Source organism: Canis lupus, chromosome 15 (genome assembly GCF_003254725.2).
Source record: "Canis lupus dingo isolate Sandy chromosome 15, ASM325472v2, whole genome shotgun sequence".
NCBI lineage: Eukaryota > Metazoa > Chordata > Mammalia > Carnivora > Canidae > Canis > Canis lupus.
Genome location: NC_064257.1, coordinates 21,506,980 through 21,530,116, shown reverse-complemented (window position 1 = coordinate 21,530,116; position 23,137 = coordinate 21,506,980). Strand labels below are relative to the sequence as shown.

Genomic DNA, 23,137 nt, shown 5'->3' with positions numbered 1-23,137 from the left:
GTGAAGCTAACCTAAAAATGTATACAAATTAAGAATTAAATTTCTTGCTTGTTGACAAAAAATAAATAAATAAATAAATCCAGCTGCTAGAGATTAGTATGGGCCCTAGAGTATTAAGCTCCCGGTTTGTGATTCTATAGGAAGATAACTCATTAAGATAGAAAAAAAAAAAAAGGAAAGAAGAAAGAATAAGGGGAGGGTAGGAAAGGAAGAGGACACTGAGGAAGAAAATGCAAGGGATGGCAAGGGAGTTACTAGATCGCTCGTGGCTGGAGAGCTGAGCAGACCTCTTCCACTCTGGCAGGGGGTAGTGATGCACTTCAACACATAGAGGGCCAAGGGTCCAGAAGTCAAGAGAAATAAAACTGTCGCTATGTGTTCAATATGTAAATCCTGAAGCATTCTCAAAGCCGTAGCAGAACTAGTCTACTCTTTCCTAAAGGAGCTGGCTCTCCACTAGCATCAATATTCATTTTGTGGTGTCCAGAAGTGGCTTAGAAAATATCTAGGATTCTTGATTTAAAAAAAAAAAAAATTGGAAACCTGCATATCAAGCACATTTTGGTTTTTTGGTCTTATTTCGTTTTCACAATTTAAAAGCCGAGCCAGTTTTGGTCAATTGAGGAAGATGTTGGCTTTTTTGGTTGAAATGTCACTTTTTTGAATTATTAGATATATCTCAAGGTGATTACTTAGTTTTTTGAATTTAACATTATAACTTAATAAAAATACTAAAAATAGATATATGTATTATCATGTTGTGAACTATGCTTTTAACATGAGAGTTTCCTATACTCTTGAGATAAAACTCGAGCATTTTTAGGAATATAATGGTCTGATTTATACACATTTAAATATAAAAACTGTGGCCTTGGAGCTTGGACACTGGTTAAAATAGGATGGTGATGTTATTCTATTTATAGAGGAGATTCTGGTGCTCTGGAAATATGCTCTAATGTCCAATGGTTCACTTTATTCATTCCTCAAATCTGATGAAAATGCTGGGGATTACACAGAAAGCCAGCCTTGTAAACCAGGACCTGGCAGGCAGTCCAAGTCAGAAACAGATTCAGTGCTTTGCTCCCTTGTCTTTCTCCTGAGAAATTGTGTCAACTCTTTTTCATAATCTTGCTAACTCAAAGCGTTATTGCTAGGGAAACTCAGCTAGGCCTTTGCAACCCGTGTTACAGGGACTACTTATCCCTGTTTCAAAAGTCATTAGTGGTCTAAAAACTATAGTTGATTTTTTTTTTCTCAGAATTAAGCAGTGTCTATAGTTTATAGGTGGTAAATAAGGTCCTATCCTCTGCTTATACGGCTAGAATACTGGGGTACAGTACGTCATGAAGGAAAAGATAGTCTCGATTGCTCTTTCTCCTTCTCAAGGAGAGCACACACAATGACACATTGACACTTTGTAAGTCTAGACTGCTGCCGTGAGGCTATACTATGGTTTACATTTACAGTAACCCTCAAAAATTATGTCGGAAAATAATAACCCATCCTAAAAGCAACTTTATTTGGGATCTCAAAATAATATCCAGAGGTTCCATGAAATGCAAACCAATCCTCGATTATCTGTGATGATAAGGACGAGTAATGTAAATGCATAGGGGCTCCCTAACAAGACACAGGTGTACATTTCACAGGTACTAAAGCCAATCCAAGGATCTGAAATTCTTTTTTAACAGTAATTTCAGCTTTACCCACTGGTATTCAAAAGCACAGAAAGTTACTGTGAACCGATTCATAGTTTCACAATCTCACCATCTGCTTGGATCCTTTGTGTGTGTAGTGAAAGGAAATTACATGAGATAAAAGTTCTTTCATGAGTTACTGTAAAACACAGACGGTCAACATCACATTTGGTAAGTCTTAGCACTAACTTTGGAATAAGCTGTGTATGTTTTTTTGTCTGAGTATTGCATGTGCTTTTGCCTTCATCTTGATGAAAATATGCCCACAAATCTCTAAGTAGCAATTAGTAAATCCAATTACCAGCTTCCAAGCTCCAGTGAAGTCTGGGCCCCAAGGTTGGCCCAGAGAGGGGACCTCTAGAAACAAGAGACTGCCCCCTGGAGGCCACACCCGGGAACTACTCCTCGGAGGCGTCAGGTGGCCTGGCCTGCCTTCCCCCCTCAACCCCCCTGGGACTGGAAAGATGGTTGTAGTCAGGGAAGATGTGGGAGGACAACAAGGTATAGTGTATATCATTTAAGCAATTGTGGTATAAGAATGATCTACATTTCAATACCTCTGATTCTATTTGTGTTTAAGTGCCTGTGTGCATTTTATCCTTGATTAACTAGTTGAATTATTTAGAGAATAAAAAAAAAAAAAGAAAGAAAAGTAAACATTTACCTATTGAAGGAAAAAATACAACCTCTTTTACTCATAATATTCTTTGGCAAACAAACAAATAATGATATGAACTCTACGCTATACAGAATTAAAAGCAAGGCTACACTTCACTGAGAGAGAAACAGGTTCACTGGGATAAGGTCAGACTCAAGTTTCAGTACCATACCTGGATTTGATCCATTGGATATTTCAACCGAAAATTAATTCCTGACTGAGGCACTTAACCACATGTCTTACCCACAGTATCACAGTATTTGGGGTTATTCTAGCCGAGTTGCCGTCTGGCATGTGTGATGAAATGTTGTCTTACAGGCCTGTTAGGAAATTATATCTTAACCCAGTAGTTTCACTAGATTCTTATACTAGCTGAAAAAGGCCATTCTCATTCTGCATGGAAATTTTTCAGCTCCCATTTCGTACAAACAGCTAAGAAATAAAGGGCATTTATTATCTTCATCTGCTTTACAATTTTCCAGGGCTCCTCTTTAACAAAATTACTCCCTATGTGTATAATTAGTGTGTTCAACATACAACACGTGAGACCAATATAGGAATGACTAGAATTTTTTCTTTATATCTCCACAATATTGGTAACCAAAAAGATGAACTTCGACCTCCCCTCATTTACATTACTGGTAAATTATGGAAACCAGCGTGCCACATAAACTTCTAAGCATTGAGCATTGTAGACACAAAAAGAAACCCAGAGAAAATAAGAACTAGTTCTATACAATTAAAATTTATAATTAAACTAAATATAAAAATTAGAGAAATGATTTTTTTAAAAATGCTTTGCCTCTTTTTAAACATGTGGCAGAAAATTCATTTCTAATGCTATTTTATTTTTATTCTAAATTGGACTTTAATTTGTTTTAGAACTCTCTTAAACACTTTTTAAATGAAGGAAACATATTTGAAAAGGAGGCTTCTTTGCAATAAGACATCTATAATTCTATTTAAAACTACACAAATAGCATTTCCAGTGCTTACTCTTTTGACAACATAGCAATTTTCTCACTGTACACCTTAAAAGAATTAAAAAAAATAGTAAAAGTTAAACTTTTATTCATAGATACACGAAAGGACAGCATGCTCTCTGTCTTGCAATATATATCATGAATATATTTGCAATATAATTTAAAATAAGTTTATTTTCCTATTACTAACACATGAGTAGAATGATGTCTATATGCCCTGCTACCATAGTTTATCTTATAGTCAACATAAAATAGTTCTTCAAGAACTCTTAAAATGACAGAGAAGCTAAAGGAAAAATACTGTCTTCTTCTAACTGGAGAAATTAAATTGTGCCTTAATGGAGAGGTTTAAATCAAGTTTTCAAAAATATTACAAAAAATATTGATCATTACTAGAGTAAGTATTAAAGATACCCACTTCACAAGCCCTTACCTGAAAAAGCAATGATAACCATACCATTCAATTATGTAAAAGATTAGGAACAAGTTTATCTTTATGCAAATGTTGAAAGAAACACCTGATAAGAGCCTTAGAAAAACAGAAAGTTTATCCTTCCATTATGTCCAAATCATGTAAAAATTTGATTTCAGCTTGTTACCTGTATATAGAAGTGCATTTTCTTGTTCTGAGAGGCTTTTATTTTTTAAAACCATGATTCATGCAAAAATAACTTCTTGCCAAAGCCATAGAAGAGCTATATAAAGGGAAAAATCTAGACCTCCCATTCATTTTGCCTCTGGGTATTCCTAGGCTTTCATCCAAAATACCATTAAAAGCATCCCCAAGACATTGTTATTTTTCTTTAAATGGTACTTTTTTACAGGAGTACTCCCCTAGCTTCAGCAGTTTTGACACTGTCCATTAATTTCTAATCCTCTTAGAAAAAGTTGCAGGATTTAAAAATGTATATACATGTAAACGCATACGTATGCACATATACACATATGTGTGTGTATATATCCCTAAATGCTAAATACTTATGTATTTACGCTGCCATACACTTTATTCTGGTTTAAACAGCATTAGCCAATTTCAATGGAAAACAAATTCAATTAAAAAGCATCTCTTATACATTACACTTTTGATACAGATGGATTTATGACAAGCAAATCAATTACAAATTTTAAAAATCCACAAGTAGATCAGATGCTTAATTTAAGAAAGCATTACCGTTTAGCAAAAACACTTGCAAAACCCATACCTACATTGTTCTATGGCACAAAGTCAAACTTTGGTCTTGGCTTTTGTAATAACGGAACAAATTTGTTCCATTATGTAATCAAACTGTTTTATTTCTGCTTTCCCTCCCTCAAGTCATCTAATCACTACCATTAGAAAAAAAAAATGTTATGTTCCAATTTGGCATTAATGATATCTCTTCCCGGCCATGCACAAACTGGAAATCATAAGAGCTATAAGTATTTCAGGCTCATATAATTGTCTGTCTTAAGTAGAATTCTTTAAGATTAGATGGTTCTCAAAACCTGTTTCAGGGAATTTCTCTAAATTGACTTCATAAACTGACTTCAAAAGAGAGGAATTGATATCGTGTCCAAGGTGTCATTAGGCTAACGGGGAGTTCCAATTAACTTTCAGATTTCTAACACATTCTGCATTTTATTTACTAATCTTCCATTTCATTTTGCAAATGTAACTATAGCTTATTTTCATAATAATAATAAAGCTAGCATATAGTTTTATTTTCAGTTAGCACCAAGCCTAAGATGCAGATCTTATCATGTAAATACCATGTTATCCATTTTCATATTTCTTGATTAGAACTATCCGATCATCGGACCAAATAGAATACTATTCTCCATTAGGAAACGAAGCTTCAAACCACTCTGCAACTCTCTATTGTGTGGTATTTTGTGGAATTAATATTTTAGCATCTCCTCTGTATAGGAGCAGCCCTTAGTTCTGATAAATATATGTTAAAGTCTCTTTACCATATTTGCCCTGAAACATTGATAAGATTTACTAAGACATTCTTTTTAAAGGAGAAAATATGAAGACTGTATAAAATTGTCATGCTAGAACATTTTGTGGGATGACAGGGAAATAATTTCTTACAATGTATCATTTCAAGTCTCTTCTCAACCCACTCACTATATATTGGAATTAGTGACTTCTAGAATATATAGGCTTAATTTTTCAGAAGTATGCGAAAAATCAAATACTCCTATGCATCTCTCTCACATGTCATTGCTATAATTAACGTTTGTAAAGAGACATGAAAATAAATGTCACAAATCAAGCCCAAAGTTTTACCTTTCCTAAGACAGGAGAGAAATAAGCAAACAAAATACTAATCTGCTCACATGGGAAGTAATTGGGTTCCTCTTTGTACATCTTTTCATGTCTAAACTTGTTAATTCAGTTGTACACACATGAGGCAATTAAGGGATTGTCCTTTTGTCCTTGTATCCAAAAGGTGGTACCTCTAAAAAATTAGTTAGCTTTCAACAGAGATACTACATTTAAAAAAAAAAAAAAAGGCATTTAAATGTCAAAACCCTAGATGGAAGATCTTGTTTTTGTGACTAGACAATTCTACTTAGATAGGAAAGATAAGTGCCTCAAATGGAAAATGGGTTTAGAAAATGTGCATTTACAGTGATGGCAAATGAAACCAGGCCTTCTCTAAGTCAACGTATAAACTTATACACCAAAGCTATGTGCTGGGGGAAAAAAAGGCTTTCTGGGGTACATAAATTAGTGTGGAAGAGCAGATAGAGTTAGAAAGATTACCTTTTCTTATCCCAAGTGTGCACGTAGGAAAAAAAAAAAGTGAGACTTGGCGTTTCCCCTGATAAACCAAAGGAAGGGATTCAGCTGGACGCTAACATCTGCTGGCTTCCCTCCGGAATGCTTGGAAGCACTTGGAATGCTTTCCCGGGCACTGCTCTCTACCTCCTCCCGTCCGACAACAATCACTCAGCCATCCTGGTCATGAATAACAGGAGAGGAAGGCGTACAGCACCGATGAGGGAATTGCATGTTGCTGAAGCTGCTGTCAAGGCTCTGTCCAACAAGGACCTTTTGCTCGACCTATGGTGCGGGCAGCCAGGGAACAGGGCTCTTTGGATATCTTCCTCTTATAGTAAGACACGAGAACAAAATTTGCCTTTTAAGATTTTTAAAATTTGAGGCTATCTCCCTACCATTACTTTCTAAACTTTGTTCCACTACAAGAGGATTCGTGGCCAACTGAGCTTCCATGTGCCTCCCAAATGGAGAACTGAAATTGCACTCACACCACGTCTGCATCGCCCAACATCCTCATTAAAAGAAAATCAGGCAAGGCAGGACCTGGATATCCCGGCAACACAAGGCACACAGAGCGAAAGGGCCGAGAGAGCTGGCAACTGCATACACAGAATCAGTGAAACAGCTGCTTCATTTCACTGAAGGGTTAATGGTCAATAAAGTAGGAATCAACACGTAGGCAAAACGAACGAGAAGATTAGCTTTCTCAAAGTAGGAATCCAACCCTCGCGGTCACACTGGTGTCCCTTGCAAATGTTTTGAAACTTTACATCCTTTGCCCCCCAACGCAAAGGCCATAGCAGGGAACCTCAGGACTAAGTAATGATCTGGTTTTTGAGTTTTTTTTTTTTCTTTACACGAGAACCCCCCCCCCCCCTCAAAGTTCAGCAGAGGCTACCACGGATGGGCAGAAGCCCCTAGCCAGCCCCACAGGACAGAGGCCAACGGGCAAAGTGGGATGGTTGGCACCTCAAAGCGACGGCAATTAAGCAGTTGAAAGTGGGTTAGATCAGTGGGTTATTTTTGCTTCGTTGGAAGGAATCAAGTGAGAGGCACAGCGTCTTGCAAGGAGGAGAAGGAGTCAAACTTGATGCTTGCCCTCCCGACAGCCCGGGCTGGAGCCTGACTCCCTTTATTCCCTCCAATTGCTTTCCGTTCTCGAATTTTTGCAAAGGTTTGTCTCTACCCTGGTCCCCCCCACCATCACCACCCCGACCCCCCGCGACCCCTCGCGACCCCTTGGACCCCCCTCTTTGCTCTGGGAAGAGGCGATCCTCTCCGGGAAGAGAAAGGAAACCCTGTGCCTCCTTCGGATGGGAGGAGGGTGGGGACGCGAGAGAGCCCGAGCCCGGGGGCGGGGGAGGTGGGAGATGCGATGGAGAAGAAAGGATGAGCAGGGGAGAGGGAGCAAGAGGATGGGGGGGGGGGGGGGGGAGGGCAGCTGCAACTCTGGCTCGCATCGCGGGCGCTCCTGCAGGAGCTGCCCCCGGGGCGCGCGGGTCACGACCCCCCCCCCGGAGCGCCCTCCCCTGCAGCAGCCCCCACCGCCCAGACCCAGGCGGCCGGGGGGGGCCGGTCCTGCAGTCGGGTCCGGGCGAGGCGGCCACGCGGCGGGAGTCGCCGTCTTACCTGGAGGCAGGACCCGGGGGTGCCGGTGTCCGTCCCCGCGGCTCTGCCCGCGTGGACCCGTGCGGGCGCGCGCGTCCTCCCGCTGCCTCTGCTCGTGGAGGGGCAGCCTGCAACACAAAAGGGGCGCGTGGGTGTGGGTGCGTGGGAGGCTCCCCGGGGCCGCCCGCCGGTCCCAGGGCCGCCCCCGCGCTGCACACACCCCTGGGGCGCCGCGCACACCACCCCGGGGGGCTGGCCCGGGCGCGGCTGCAAGTTGCGGCTGCGGGAGGCGGAGGAGGCGGAGGCGGAGGCGGAGGAGGAGCGGCGCGGAGGGCAGCGCTCGGGCTAGAGCATCCCCACACTGCAGCTCCTCCAGGAATCCCTCCGGGAGGAGGCGGCCGCCCCGCGCCCCGCCCCGCAGCCCCCGCCCCGGCCGCCTCATTGGCTGCACCCGGGACGCGGCTCCGACGAGCCAATCCGGGCGGCGCGCAGGGGGCGGGTCCGCGCGGCCGGCGTCGCCCAGCCCAGCGCCCTCCGTGGGTGTGCGGCCCGCGGCGGCCGGGGACCCGGGGCGGGGGCGGGGGGCGGCCCCCCAAGGAGACCGGCTCAAGGGCATCCGCCTGGGGAAGCCCCGCAACCCGCTCCGCGCGCCACGCAGGCCCCGCGCAGAGCCGCCCCCACCCCCGCCCCCCGCGCCTCCTCGCGCTCCCTCGCTCTCTTTCTTTCTTTCTTTCTTTCTTTCTTTCTTTCTTTCTTTCTTCTTTCTTTCTTTCTTTCTTTCTTTTTTTTAACTTTCAATCAAATCCTGCCCCGATACTGAGCATGCCCAGACCGCGACAGCACCCCTCGGAGTCCCGAGGTGTGTGGGCGCACGGGCTGCGGGTGCCTGGGGACGTGGGGGGGCGGGGAGGAGGCAAAGTTTGTCTCCGGCCCCCCCGACCCCGAGGAGTTGCGAGCGCGCGGGGCGGCCTGGCCCGACACGCGGGGAGGGGGCCGCGTAGACGCGAGGCTGCTGCCGGGATGCCAGCAGGGCTGGGGGAGGCGGGGGGACCGTGCAGGGTCCGTGTAGACCCGAGGCTGCTGCCGGGATGCCAGCAGGGCTTGGGGGGGGGGGGGGGGCGGGCGGGGGAACCGTGCAGGGCCCGTGTAGACCCGAGGCTCCTGCCCGGATTCCAGCAGGGCTGGGGGAGTTGGGGGATGCGGTGCGGGGTCCGCTGGACGACCCGAGGCTGCTCCCCGGAATCCAGCAGGGCTGGGGGGCGCGGTGCGGGATCCGCGTAGACCCGAGAGCGCTGCCCGGATTCCAGGCAGGGCTCCGGGGGGCGGGGGCCTCCGGGGGGCGGTGCAGGGTCCGCTGGGCGACCCGAGGCTGCTCCCCGGATTCCAGCAGGGCTGGGGGGAGCGGGGGGACCGTGCACGGTCCTTGTAGACCCGAGGCTGCTCCCCGGATTCCAGGCAGGGCTCCGGGGGGCGGGGGGGTGCGGGGGGGGGCGCGGTGCGGCCACAACCGGGGCCTCGCGAGCTGGCAGCTGCAGACTTGTGGGGCGGGGACCGGGACCACGACGCCGGGGCGGCCGCTGCCCGTAGGTGGGGCCCGGGGAGCGCGGCTCCGCCCAGGCGCTGCGGCTGCGGGCGGAGCAGGTGCACGGGAGGCTCCGCGGCGCCGCCAAGTTCGTGGGCTCGGGTGCAGGGCGACCCCCGGGGGTGCGGTCCCCGTCGGCCCCTCCATCCCCTCTCCTTCATCCCCCCTCCATCCTCCCCCCTCCATCCCCCCTCCATCCTCCCCACTCTATCCACCCCCCTCCATCCCCTCCCCTCCATCCTCCCCACTCTATCCACCCCCCTCCATCCCTTCCCCTCCATCCTCCCCACTCTATCCACCCCCCTCCATCCCTTCCCCTCCATCCTCCCCACTCTATCCACCCCCCTCCATCCCTTCCCCTCCATCCTCCCCACTCTATCCACCCCCCTCCACCCCCCTTCCATCCTCCCCGCTCCATCCCCTCCGCAAACGATTCTGCTCGGAAGTAAGAAGCTTTTCCCTGGTGAAGCGGCGCTGACCTGATTGTCTCTAAGCTCCAGGGTAATTTAGAGCTTGGTGATAAAGCCGCGCGGGGGGGGGGGGGGGGGGGGGGGGGGAGGGGCGGAGCGGGACCCAGCGCCGGTGGGCCCTGCTCCACAGGTGAGAGGCTTCCAGAAGCCCAGAAGTATTTCCCTTTCTCACTCACTGAACCTGCTTCATGGCCTTGGAACCCCTGGTTCGGTTTTGTTTGTTTGTTTTGTTTTGTTTTGTTTTGTTTTTTTGAAATCGTAGCAGTTTGTGTAAAAGGGGATCAATAGCTACAAATTGGGCTCCCCCGTTTGACTGACAAGACGGTGTGGTGGCATCTCAGGTGAGGCAGTGGAGAGCTATCTCAATTCCCCAAGCCCATCCACTTTGAACTGGAGTTTCATTAACATTGGTTTGCAAAGGTAACTGTAGCAAGAATTCAATTAACAGTAACACATTTCTTGAAGTTTTAATTAAATCACTCCTATTTATGTAATGTTTAAGATTAAGATCCTTAGTCCAAGTGGAGGGGTAAGAGGAGACAACCTTAATATAAACGAATCCTTTTAATGACAGGTGCTCGTGTGTCCTGCAAGATTGTAGCTTGAGGTAAATGTCTTCCATTTTCTGAAGTATTTCTCAATCCTTACTTTCATAGTTGGAGAATTGAGGTCATAGATGTTCATTTAAAATCAATCTTAGGTATCTGAAGAGAAAAAAAGGAGAAGAAAGGAGGAAGAGAAACAAGAATAATCAATTACCTCTCTAATCATGTTTTCTGATAAATGTCTTTGTATGAGAGGATCGTCATAATATCCACCTCCAAGAAATCTTCATTCTAAAAATACTCCCAGCACAATCTCTAGATCCCACTTATTAAAAACTAAGGCGTTAAATGTGTGTGTCCCAAAGTTCCCTGAAGGAGACTACTGGCTAACAAGAAATGGGCCTTACTTGTGTACTGAGATTAAATTTACAGCTAATACCCTTTCTGTTCAGGAATATTAAGAAGACTCTACTTACACACTGGATATAGATCTACTCTAGTTTTTGCAAAACTAAGATTTTAAAAAAAGATTTTATTTATTTATTTAAGAAGACAGAGAGAGAGAGAGAGAGATCACAAGCAGGGAGAGGAAGGACAGAGGGAGAGGGGGAAGCAGACTCCCCACTGAGCAGGGAGCCCCCATATGGGGCTTGATCCCAGGACCCCGGGGTCATGACCTGAGCTGAAGGCTGACATTTAACGGATTGAGCCACTCAGGTCCCCCGAGACTAAGATTTTTATTCTCTCTCCTATTCGTATGTTCTACCCAAACTCTGGGAATAGACTGAAGACCTCCACCAGGTGCTACCAGGTTGACAGATCAGTGGACATCACCTCTTTGCCCTTTATAGAAGGCTTATCTTCATTAAAAGAAGAATCAGGTCATTTGTCCTTTCTCTCTCTTTATTTCATTTCTCAGATACTCTTTAATCCACTGACATTTAATTTATCCCCTCACTGTATGAGATTTTTTAAACACTATTTCCTATTTTAGATGTGTTTTAATGTTTTGCTTAACATTTTGCTTCTCCATTCTTTTCTTTAAGAGACTATTGTTCACTTTTTTCCTCACATATTTGCTCTGATTAAGATCTCATTTCATCATTTTCTTTATTCATTTATTTACTACTCTAACGTTCCCTTCGCCATCTATTTTAAGCTACTGAATCAGAATAGAAACTAAACTGGATTGAAGTACTGAGGAGAAAAGTTTGTCTTATGGCAAGCATGGGAATTAGCCTTTAGAAATTCATTAATTGTAAACCTAGCCAAGGCTTTCAGTAGACCACAGAAATGATATATAAGAGAGGTACCAAGAAAATTCTCCATGTTGGTGGAAACACTTGTATATCCTAGTACTACAGAGTTCCAATTCATTAAGGTTTTCACATATCATTAAACATTATACCTTTAATAATCACATTGTTGTCTGGTAAAATCTATTCATAAGTATCATTTTGATTGTGAAAAATGAAAATAATCAACTTCTCTAAATTTTGCCTATTATTTGTATAGATTTATAGCTTTTTAAAAATTTCATGTCTATACAGTTTCTGCCATTGCCTTTCAAGATACAGCTCTTTCTTCTTTCTTTCCTTCTTTCTTTTCTTCTTTTTTTCCTTTTTCCTTTCCCTTCCTTCCTTCCTTCCTTCCTTCCTTCCTTCCTTCCTTCCTTCCTTCCTTCCTTCCCAGGTCAGAGAATTGATTAAATGTTTGTTTTCTGGGGTAAGAATCTGGATGGAATTCCAGCCTCACCACTAATTATCTGTATGATCTTGAAAATGTACAAAACCTCCTCCAAGCCTCAATTTTCTCATCTATAATATATACGTAAAGATACAACATAGGGACGCCTGGGTGGCTCAGTGGTTGAGCGTCTGCCCTAGGCCCAGGTAGTGATCCTGGAGACCGGGGATCGAGTCCCACATCGGGCTCCCTGCATGGAGCCTGCTTCTCCCTCTGTCTGTGTCTCTGCCCCTCTCTCTCTCTCTCTCTCTCTCTCTCTCTCATGAATAAATAAATAAATTAAATTAAAATAAAGATACAACATATATCCTTAAGTTTTCTTGTGAGGATGAAGTAAAGCAGAGTACATAAAGTGCTACTTCCAAGCACACATCAAGGACTTAAAGATATTAACCATTATTATTATTATTATTTTATCATTATTATCACTGCTACTACTGCCACTTTTTCAGACTTCTAATTTCGAGATTTGATTTCCTCCCATCATCCAGTCTACTTAAGCTAATAGTGAGGTGTATGCTCTTCACCTGTGAAAACTGAATTTAGAAGAAAATTAAATCCATGTTATAAGAACGTGTTTATACATAAAATGTTAATAATTATCTATCTGGCATATGTTAGTCTTAAACTGTAATCTTTTAGAAAATTAGCGATTTTATGTTTCGAGAATGTGCGCATAAGTATTGTTTTTTTCCATTAAAATTGATTTTATATTACTTTTAAAATTAAGAGAAAATTGATTCTAGTGCTAAAAAAAACTTATGAACACTGTGGTTTCGTTCTCTAGCAAACAACTGGAGTCATCCACTTGCTTTAATGACACTTAAAGGCAGAGGAGCTATCCATTCTGGTTTCCCTTCCACTTCCTTTTCTCAAGATCATTTGGTCTGGCAGTACTGCTAATAATTTTATAGCTAACTGGCAAGGAAAAAAACATCAGGACTCTGTATCAGAATTAGATAAAGAGAAATTAACCACATGTATTTTTAAACTGGACACACAGAATGTTAAATAAAGAGAATCTAGAGTTGAGTGAGGGGAAAAAAATGAATACAGATGGGAGTCAAGTCTCCAGGGAAGAGAGTAAGAGCCCCATAATTGAACTATAATACTTTACACTTTCCAAGGAAAATAAAGAGCTAGCAGTATTCAATGTGGCTTTACAAAAGCCTTTTCTTAAAAGTTATGACTAAGAAAATATTGGAAATGAAAAGGAGGACAGTGACTCAAAAAGTAATATACTGTGTCAGGCTATTGAGGTTAGCAAGGAAAATATTATTTAGGTGAATCTATCTCAAGGGCAAAATAAAAGTAGTTTGAGCTAATGTTAGCTAAAGGTCTTAGAAAACAAATGATATATTTTTCGAATACTCTATTATATAAGGAATATAGTGTGGTGAAAACAGTTCACTGAAAGAACAAGAGCAACATTAGATTTTCTACTAATTCCCTTTGAAATCAGAGGGAGGGTGTGTATTACATGAATATATAGAAAATCATAGTTCAATTGCTTTATTCATCTTCTATGAAAAACGTTTGTCTAAAGAATTTAAATCACTTAAAGACATAGAGATAGTTAATTGTGATTGGCTTCATATAGAGGAATAAGAAAGAAAAATTCTCGCCTTTTGTACTATTGCTCCAGTATAAAATTTTTAAAAAGAAAATAAGCAAGAATCCATTTGTACTATTACTCCAGCATAAAATTTTTAACAAGGAAATAAGCAAGAATCTCAATGAGCTTAGCCCTGCTTAAAAAGTTCCTTAGATCTTAACTTCATGTAAAGAATACAATGAAGAGACACTTTTACTTATAATCAATCAATAAATTAAAAGTTTATTTGTGAAATAATTGTTTGGAATTATATATATATGTACATATATATACACACACAAACACACATATATATGTTCAATATATATGCACCTACACACATATATATTTTAAATGTAAATACTGTCCAACTATTCCTCTAGAGAATTCGCAAAATCCTATATAATCTATTATACCTCAAAGTTTAGTAATAATAATCCCATATTGAATATTCCTAATCACCACATTTAATACTATATCTAAAGGAAAAAATCAGTACTATCTCAGAATATTACAAAGATATTTTTTAAATCAACATATTTTATATTGGCAATACTTTGTGTTTTCATAGTATTTTTATCCGTATCATCTGAATCTCATAGTCCTCTCCTGTCATTCCACTGTTTCCACTTAACAAAGGATAAAATTGAGGCTCAGATTGTTTAAAAGGTCTGCTAACCGTTACAGAGCAATTAAGGGTAATAGGGAGTGTAACCTGGTTCTACTGATGCTATATCCATTTCTTTGCCCATTCTCCCTCTGTACGTCTGCATTGGTAGTATGAGAACATGCAGTGATGCCAGGCAAATCTAGAATGGAGTACACCTAGGTGGGACCAGGTTCAAGGTTTGCCAGTAAGCATGAACAAAACTTGGAGCAATCAGGCAAAGACAGCCATGTTAATTCAATGATGAGGCAGGGTTTTCCCAGGAGATTAAAGACCTATTGTGGTAATAGGTTAAAGTAAGAATTTACCATTTGTGGTGTTGAGCAGATGGAGAGCAGACTCTGCGCATGTCTAACAGATCAGAAGACTGTGGAGTGGATTTAGAGGCGGTCAAAAATTCAGAGACCAGGTAGCAATAAGCCAGTAAATCACGGTAATTTAGGAAATTAACTTTGCTGTGTTGCCCATTCCTAAGGCTATAGATTAGATATTTGTTGGTAAGAGAGTGACTGTAGTAAAAACTGAAGTATATACAACTGAGATCTCCATTATTTAATTTCTTAAATGAAGGGTCTATAAGACGCACCTTTCTTTGGTCTTTTTTCAAAATAAAGTTGGATGTTTTGGCTTCTCTAATGTAAACATTCATGCTAAAAGAATTGAGAACTTCCTACCACCTATTCAATGATTATTGCTTATAATTGGTTTATTCCTTTCCAAATACCTTGACTTTTCTGCTTAAGAATGGGTTTCTCAACAATCCATGTGTTTAAACTTTCATTTAAACGGAGGAGTTTTCAAAACATTCAAAAAATGAACTGGATCTTTTGTTTAATCTCAGAATAGATGTGTTTAATCTCAAACTTAACATGCAGATTTTTATATTATACTTTAAATTCATGTAGCATTTTATCTGTTTGCAAACCACATATTGAATAGTGCTAAAATAAAAATGATTAAGCAATCGATATTGTTAATATCCCAGAAGTTGACATTTAATTTTTAAATATACGATGAATTGTTCACAGTTCAATTATAGTGGGGTTTTTTCCTTAAATAATCATATTAAATAAGTAATTCTTTATATACTACCTCAGCCTTTTTCAGGGAACCCATCATAAGGTAGGAACTTATTTCATATCCTTTCTTCATTAAAAATGTTTTTCTTCTGAATGCCTTACAATATTTTTTATTGTTTGTTTGCTCTTTGCTAAGTTGTTAGACGTTTAAGTTGTTAACCTTTATCATTACAAGCTCAAGGTTTAACACGGGATTTAACACCCGAAGCTTCTGGGAAGTTGTAGCCTGTTTACTTATTTCTGTGGGGTAGCCAACGGTATGGTTATGGGTCTTTGAGGGTTATTAGGGAGAAAACAGACATGGCATAGGGAGTCGGTAGGCAAGAATGGACTAGAAACTGAGGATATTTCTGTTACACATCTGTCAGATTCTATCTGATACCACAGTGAGTGTATGGACCTTCAATGAATAATAGCTACAGCTGTACTTTTGTCTTCCGTAGGTCACACAAGTACCTCTGGACCAACTCCATTTTGGCATCATACATAGAAGCTTCTGGAAAACAGAGATTGCACCATGACACATTGACACAAGACTATGTGAGAGATATAGATGAAATAAAGAGATTAATAGGTAATTTGCAAATTATATGTTTCTATATGCCAATAGTCTTAGAATAAATGACATTACCCAATTTTCTAGATAAATGGTCAATATACAAAAATAAATTTCTATATATAAGAAACAAATAGAAGAGAGGGTGCCTGGGTGGCTCAGTTAGTTAAGTGCCTGCCTTCTGCTTAAGTCGTGATGTCAGGATCTGGGGATCAGCCCTGAGTCGGCTCCCTGCTCAGTAGGAAGTCTGCTTCTCCCTCTCCTTCTGCCCCTCCCTGGCCCCCACGCCCACCATCACTTGTTCTGTCTCAAATAAATAAACACAATCTTTAAAAAAGACAAGTGACATTTAATATGATACCATTTATGATAACATCAAGAGATAATAAATACCTAAAAATAAATCTAACAAAATATGGGTATAATCTCTATATTAAATATTATACGTTGCTGAGAAAAATTTAATGAAACCTAAATAGATGGAAAAAATGTACCGTTTTCTTGTATTGGAGGAGTAAATGTTGTTAAAATGTCAGTTTGTGCCATACTGATTTATAGATCCAATTCAACACCAATTTTAATGTAAATTGGCAAGCTAATTAAAAATTTATATGCAACTCTAAAGGTTTTGCATTTTCTATGAAATTATTGAAGAAGTTCAACAGCATTGAAAGTCCTACACTACTCAATATTAAACGTATTATGAAGCTTCTTATTCATAATATTCATTTTACTGGTAACAAGAATAATCTGATAGAACTAAATGTAGAGTCCAGAAACACTCATATGTATATATATATATAGAGAGAGAGAAAGTATCACCTAATTTGTAACAAAGGCACATCATTAATTCAGTGGGGAAAGAATTTATTTTCAACAAATGATGCTAAACCAATTAGATACATATCTAATTGGGTAATTGGAAATGATCATAGATCAAAATGTAAAAGGAAAAACAGTAAAACTTCTGTAGTAAAGTATAGGAGAATATCTTCATGAACTTGAGATAAAGAATTCTTAAATGGAGTACAGAAAATGCTAATCAGTATTGGAAAGATTGACAACGTGGACTTCCTTAAATTAAGAACTTCTGATCATGAAAAGACATCATTAAAAGAGTGAAAAGGCGGATGACAAATTAAGAGATGTCATTTATAATTCATATATCTGACAAAGGACTTATCCAGAACAACAGAGTTTCTAGCATCTTAGAACAAACAAATAATTGTTAAAGGAAAATACTGACAAATTAAGCTTTATCAATATTAAAAATTTCTTTCAAAGAAACCATAAATTGAATAAGCAAGCCACATATTATGAAAACAAATTCACAAATGTATACCCAATTTGTGTATAGGATATATTAACAATTCCTACAACCCAACAATAAAGACAGCTAACAACTTAAAAATGGGGACAGAGTTCCTCAGATACTTCGCATAAGAAAAATGGCTAATAAGTACATGAAAAGTACTCAAACCGTTAGTGATAAGAAAACTGCAGATTCAAACTACATGAAATGCCCCTATAAAACCTCCCAACAAAGAAAAGTGCAAGAGCAGATTTCTGGTTATTTATACCAAACTTTTACAGAAGAATTAACTCAAATCCTTCTTTAACTCTTTCAGAAGTTAGAAGAGAAGGATACACTTTTTTCACATATTCAGTGAGGCTAGTCTCATAAAAAACAGACATCACAAGAAAACTAGTGACCAATATCTTTTCTGAGCAAAAATGCAAAAATCCTAGACAATATACCAAAAGACTGAATCTGGTATGTACGGGATTATATACCATGACCAAATGGGATTTATTCCAGGAATGCAAAAGTAGCTAAACATACAAAAATCAATTGAACATGCCCCACTAATAGGCAAAAAATAACCAAAAAACACCCCAAAATATCATCTCAATTCATTCAGGAAAAACATTTCACAAAATCCAACACCATTGCATAATGATAAAGTTCAACAAACCAGGAATATAAAGGAACTTGCTCATCAAGATAAGGTTATTTACAAATAACCCAAGGCTAATACAATTGTCAAAGATGAAATACTGAAGCTTTTCCTTTACAGTCAGGAAAAAGACAAATATTTCACTTCTGCACTTCTATTAAACACTGCGTTAGAATTCATAGCCTACACATTTAGGCAAGAAAATTAAATAAAGGGTATCAAAATTGGAATAGAATAAGTAAAACCACCTTTATTCTCAGATGTTAATGTATGTGTAAAATCTTAAGGAATCCACAAATGCAACTATTAGAGGAATGAACAAATTGGAGAAAAGTTGCAGAATACATCAACACACAAATATTATTTACATTTCTATATATATCAATCAACAATCCAAAAATGAAAATTTAGAAAACAATTTCATTTATAATAGCATTAAAAAAATAAAAATCCCAAGAATAATTTTAACAAAGCACACCAAACACTGTATACCAAAACGCTGCTAAAAGAAATTTTAAAAGACTTAAGTAAATGGAAAGCTATCTCATGTTTACAGACTAGAAGACTTAATTTTGTTAAAATCATTCTACAGAATCAATGAAATTTCTATCAAAGTCCAATGACCATTTTGCAGAAATGAAAATCTGATCCTAAAATTAATATGGGATTTTAAGATCCTCTGAGTGGCCACAATAATATCAAAAAAGGAAAACAAAATTGGGGACTCACATTTCCTGATTATAAAACTAACTACAAAGCTATGGTTATCAAACTACTGTAGCACTGACTTAAGTATAAGCATACAAACCAATGAACTAGACTTGAGAGTACAGAAATCAAGCATTTATAGCTAAATGGTTTTTTACAAGGACGCTAAGACCATTTACTGGGAGAAAGAACAGTGTTTTCAAAAAATGGTACTGATAAAACTGTATAGCAATGTACAAAAGAATGGATTTGTACCCTTACCTCACACCGTATTTAAAAATTAACTCAAAGTGGATCAAAAGTCTAAAGTTAAGAGCTAAAACTATTAGAATAAAACAAGTAAACCATGACCTTGCATTTAACAATGATTTCTTAGGTATGACAGAAGGAGTATGAGCAACACAAGATAATAAAATAAAATAAAATAAAATAAAATAAAATAAAATAAAATAAAATAAAATAAAATAATAAAATAAAATACCATGAAATTTTATCAAAATTTAAAGCTTTTGTGTAAGGCACCTGGGTGGCTCAGTCAATTAAGCATCTGCCTCTGGCTCAGGTCATGATTCTGGAGTCCTGAGATTGACCCCCTATCAGGCTCCAGGTTCAGCTGGAAGCCTGCTTCTTCCTCTCCCTCCGCCCCTCCCTCAGCTTGTTCTCTCTCTCTCTCTCCCTCTCTCTCTCTCTCTCGCTCACTTTCTCTCTCTCAAATAAACAAAATCTTTAAAAAAAATTAAACCTTTTGTGCAAAAGACTATCAAGAGAGCCAAAGACAACTCACAAATTTCTAGAAAATATTTGCAAATTGTATCTGATCACGTTGTTTAGAATTCAAAATATATAAGGAAAATGTACAACTCACCAACATAAAGATAAACAACCCTATTAAAATATGGGCAAGAGGACTCAATTAACATCTTTCTGAAGAAATTATAAAAATTGCCGAAAGCACATGAAAAGTGCTCTATATCATTAATTATTAGGGAAATTAAACTACAAACCACAATGACATACCACGTCACACCCACTAGGATAGGTATAATAATAAAAAAAAAACCAAAATAAATGTTGGTAAAGATGTAGAGAAATTTTAACCTTCATATACTTCTGGTGGGACTGTCCAATGGTTCAGCTGCAATGGAAAACAGTTTGGCAGTTTCTCAATAAGTAACAGAGTTACCATACGACCCAGCAATTCCACTCCTACATATACACTCAGAATAGTTGAATGCAGATATTGAAACAAAAATTTCTACACAAATATTCATATCCTCAATATTCCCGTTAGCCAAAGTGTGGATACAACCCAAGTATCTCTCAATCAACTGATAAGTGGATAAACAAGATGTAGTAGACAGAGAATGAAATACTGGATATCCATAAAAAGTACTGAAGTATTGATACATGCTACAACATGGACAAACCTTGAAGGCATTATGCTAAGTGAAAGAAACCAGACATAAAAGACCACATAACGTGTTTTATGTCTCTATGGATTTAACAATAAAGGATATAGTGTTGTGGGTTTTTGTGTGTGTGTGATGAAATTGTCCTGGAACCAGGTAGTGGGGATGACTGAACAGCATTGTGAAAGTACTAAATGCCACTGAATTATACACTTTAAAATGGTTAAGATGGTAAATTTTAGTTATATATTATATATGTTTTATGTTATATATTATATATATTTTACCACAATAAAAAAAATCAACAAGAAATAAAACATGATCCCATGTGCCCAGAAGGAGAGAGTGGGACAAGAGAATGGCATTATATTTTAAGTGTCAAGAATATCACTTTCGATGACCCTGTGTAGTATGGTTAAGAGAGATCAAGGGAATGGTTAGGACACTCTAGGAATATGTATTCTAATTGAGTGAGGATGGGGTGTCGCACTGAAGTTTTTTCTTTAAGGGAGCTACATACAGTTTCACATCTATATAGGAAATTTACTGAAACATGTAATGCTGAATCTAATTACTTTGATCTTCTAGATAGATCTGACACATTTTCAGGACATCATAGTACAAATGACCTTACTCGATGAAATAACAGGGTATTCCTTCGGTGTCCACAATATTAGACAAATTAATAGTTTGTCTACAAACAATAGTTTGTAGTTCATCCTCAAAGGGGGAACTACAGGCTCTTCTCTTTGAATATTATCCTGTTCCTTTAGCCTCCTCTTATGATCACTTAATCACTCTAAGTCTCTTAAACTTTCTATGCACTCTAAAAATTGTAGTGCATCACATGTGCAAGCTCTGCCTATAGCTAAGTGGTTCTGATACACAAGTCAGAGTTTAGAACATTCACTTCTGGGTTATTCAAAAGTTATTTTTACCTTAAATAATTACAAACCCTTTGGCTTTACAGGTTCCAGCTTTACAGGATTACAGAGATGGGGTATTTTGCATTTGGTGAGATTCAGGAAAAGATGGAGCAACTAGCACACATATGCCAATTTCCCTTTTCATTTTTAATGCACACCAATTCTGTACTTTTCTATAGTCTTTCAAAATGCCTCTTAATGCTTGTACTGAAGATATTTCATTGCTCTCAGACACAAAACACTGCAGGAGTTCACTTCTTTTGCTTTCATTCCAATGGATTAGGGCAGTTTTCTGATTAAAACTGATTATGAAAGTATTTTCTATTGCAAGATCTTACATGTTCTTTAAAAAGTCCTTTTTTTATACATTAGAAAATCTGTTGTTAAAAACACTGATAAGATTTTATTTCATTTCTTCACTGTACATTTCACATAAATACTTATCCTTTATGTTTTCAGAGTTTAAAAGTGATATAAATACAGAGAACAAACTGGTGGTTTGCAAGAGGGTAAGGACATGGAGAGATGGGCAAAATAGGTGGAGGGAGAGGATTAAGAGGTACAAACTTCAGTTATAAGATAAATATGTCACAGGAATGAAAAGCATAGCATAAAGGATGTAATCAATAATATGGTAATAACATTGTATGGCGATGGATGGTAACTACCCTTCTTGTGGTAAATGCTGTGTCATGTGTAGAACTGTCCAATCACTATGTTATACACTGGAAATTAATATAACATTATGTGCCAATTATACTCCAATAATAATTTTTAAACATTTCTGTATTTCCTAAAATTCTTTCAAGTTAATAATTTCTGACTTCCCATTAGTACAATGCATTCTAAGAAAATAATATGACAAATGTATCAGGATGAATGTATAAGGACTATACATTCTTTTTAATAGCGAAAAATTGAAAATGCTATAAAAATCCACCAAACAGAATTGGTTAGTCTCTGGTATATCTACTCACTTGACAAACTACTCAGTAATAGTATAAACACAATTGTAAGACTTTATATTCTGTTTTGTAAAATCCTATGTATTAGTTGCTTTATAATGGCTGTATTAGGGAGGTAGTGCTTTCATTTCCCAATATAGAGATGAGGTTTAGTAGAGGTAAGCAATTTGTCCTGTGTTTCACAAGTAAGTGGCAGCCCTAGATCAGAAAACCAGGCAATCTGACTCTAGAGAGACAATGCTTTTGATCACTATCCTGTTGATGGCTCTCTACATTTATTGACATGGAATATGTTCTTAATATATTATTTAAATATACCAATTATTCAGAGTACCAGCCGGGAAAATGAAATATATAGTTATATCTTAATATATTTCCAGTAGTTGTGAGAGCAAGGATTTATAGCAATCCCAATTTATTATATTTTTTTCATTTTTTTCTGATTTTCTGTAATATTGTATTTAATTAGAAAATATAGAATATTCTTTTTATTTTTTTAAGTAAGCTCTAGGTCCAACATGGAGCTTGAATTCACAACCCCAAAATCAAGAGTTGCATGTTCTTCTGAGTCAGCCAAGCATCCCAGAACATTCATGAGATATTAGTGCTACATGATCCATTATTACATGAGTGTTTGAAAGAAAATTAATATATATATACTTCTTATATAAATGTATCAAATGGTTATTAACTAAAATGTTAACAGTTTGTATTTAAATGATAGATTATAGGACAAGCTTTCCTAAATCCCTGTTTGTCTTTAAATGTATATTCGTCTTTTCTTAGTCACAATATATTATATAGAAATAAAAATGTAATAAAAGTTTAAAATAAAAATATGGTATGATTTGGTTTGCTTGCATTGAATACTCAGTGTTTACAGGCAGTGATGATCTCAGGATGGCAACATAACTGAGCCTTCCTATCCCTACAGCAATGTAAACTATTTAAGCATTGCACAGATAATTTAAGGATGATACAGTCAATGTTCCCAGAGTAAGCAATTTTCATTCCATTACCACAGCTGCATAAAGGACAACTCTCAACCACCTGCAGAAATTTCTTTCAAATATGTCCTAGGAGAATCTCAGCATGCAGCTTAGCAGCCTTCTCTCAAGACACAAACCAGGTTCGGTTATTGAGCTTCTCCTGCTTCGCTAATTCAAGTCTAGATGTGCGTTTTCACAGAGCAAAGAAAAACAGCCACCCCACTGAA

At 39.0% G+C, this 23,137-nt stretch overlaps 1 protein-coding gene and 1 long non-coding RNA gene across 4 annotated transcripts in view; one reads left to right on the top strand and one right to left on the bottom strand.

Moving 5' to 3' along the window:
• Positions 1–8,081, bottom strand: part of SYT1 (synaptotagmin 1) — a 541,941-nt gene extending 533,860 nt beyond the window's left edge. The window contains exons 1-2 of one of the 2 annotated variants that reach the window (XM_035698794.2): positions 7,937–8,080; positions 7,738–7,844 (exon numbers count right to left, since the gene is read on the bottom strand). The gene's annotated coding sequence lies outside the window, so the exon portion shown is untranslated. Of the gene's footprint in view, positions 1–7,737 lie in introns of both variants that reach the window. The other variant, XM_025439372.3, reaches the window with a different exon arrangement.
• A 393-nt stretch (positions 8,082–8,474) lies between these two features.
• On the top strand, positions 8,475–22,760 carry LOC112654670 (uncharacterized). 2 transcript variants are annotated; one of them, XR_004804961.2, is made up of 3 exons: positions 8,475–8,575; positions 15,843–15,973; positions 21,001–22,760. It is a non-coding gene; the product is annotated as an uncharacterized LOC112654670 (long non-coding RNA). The 2 variants fall into 2 exon arrangements; XR_003133222.3 differs by lacking the exon at positions 8,475–8,575 and adding an exon at positions 9,691–9,799.
• The last annotated feature ends 377 nt before the right edge of the window (positions 22,761–23,137 follow it).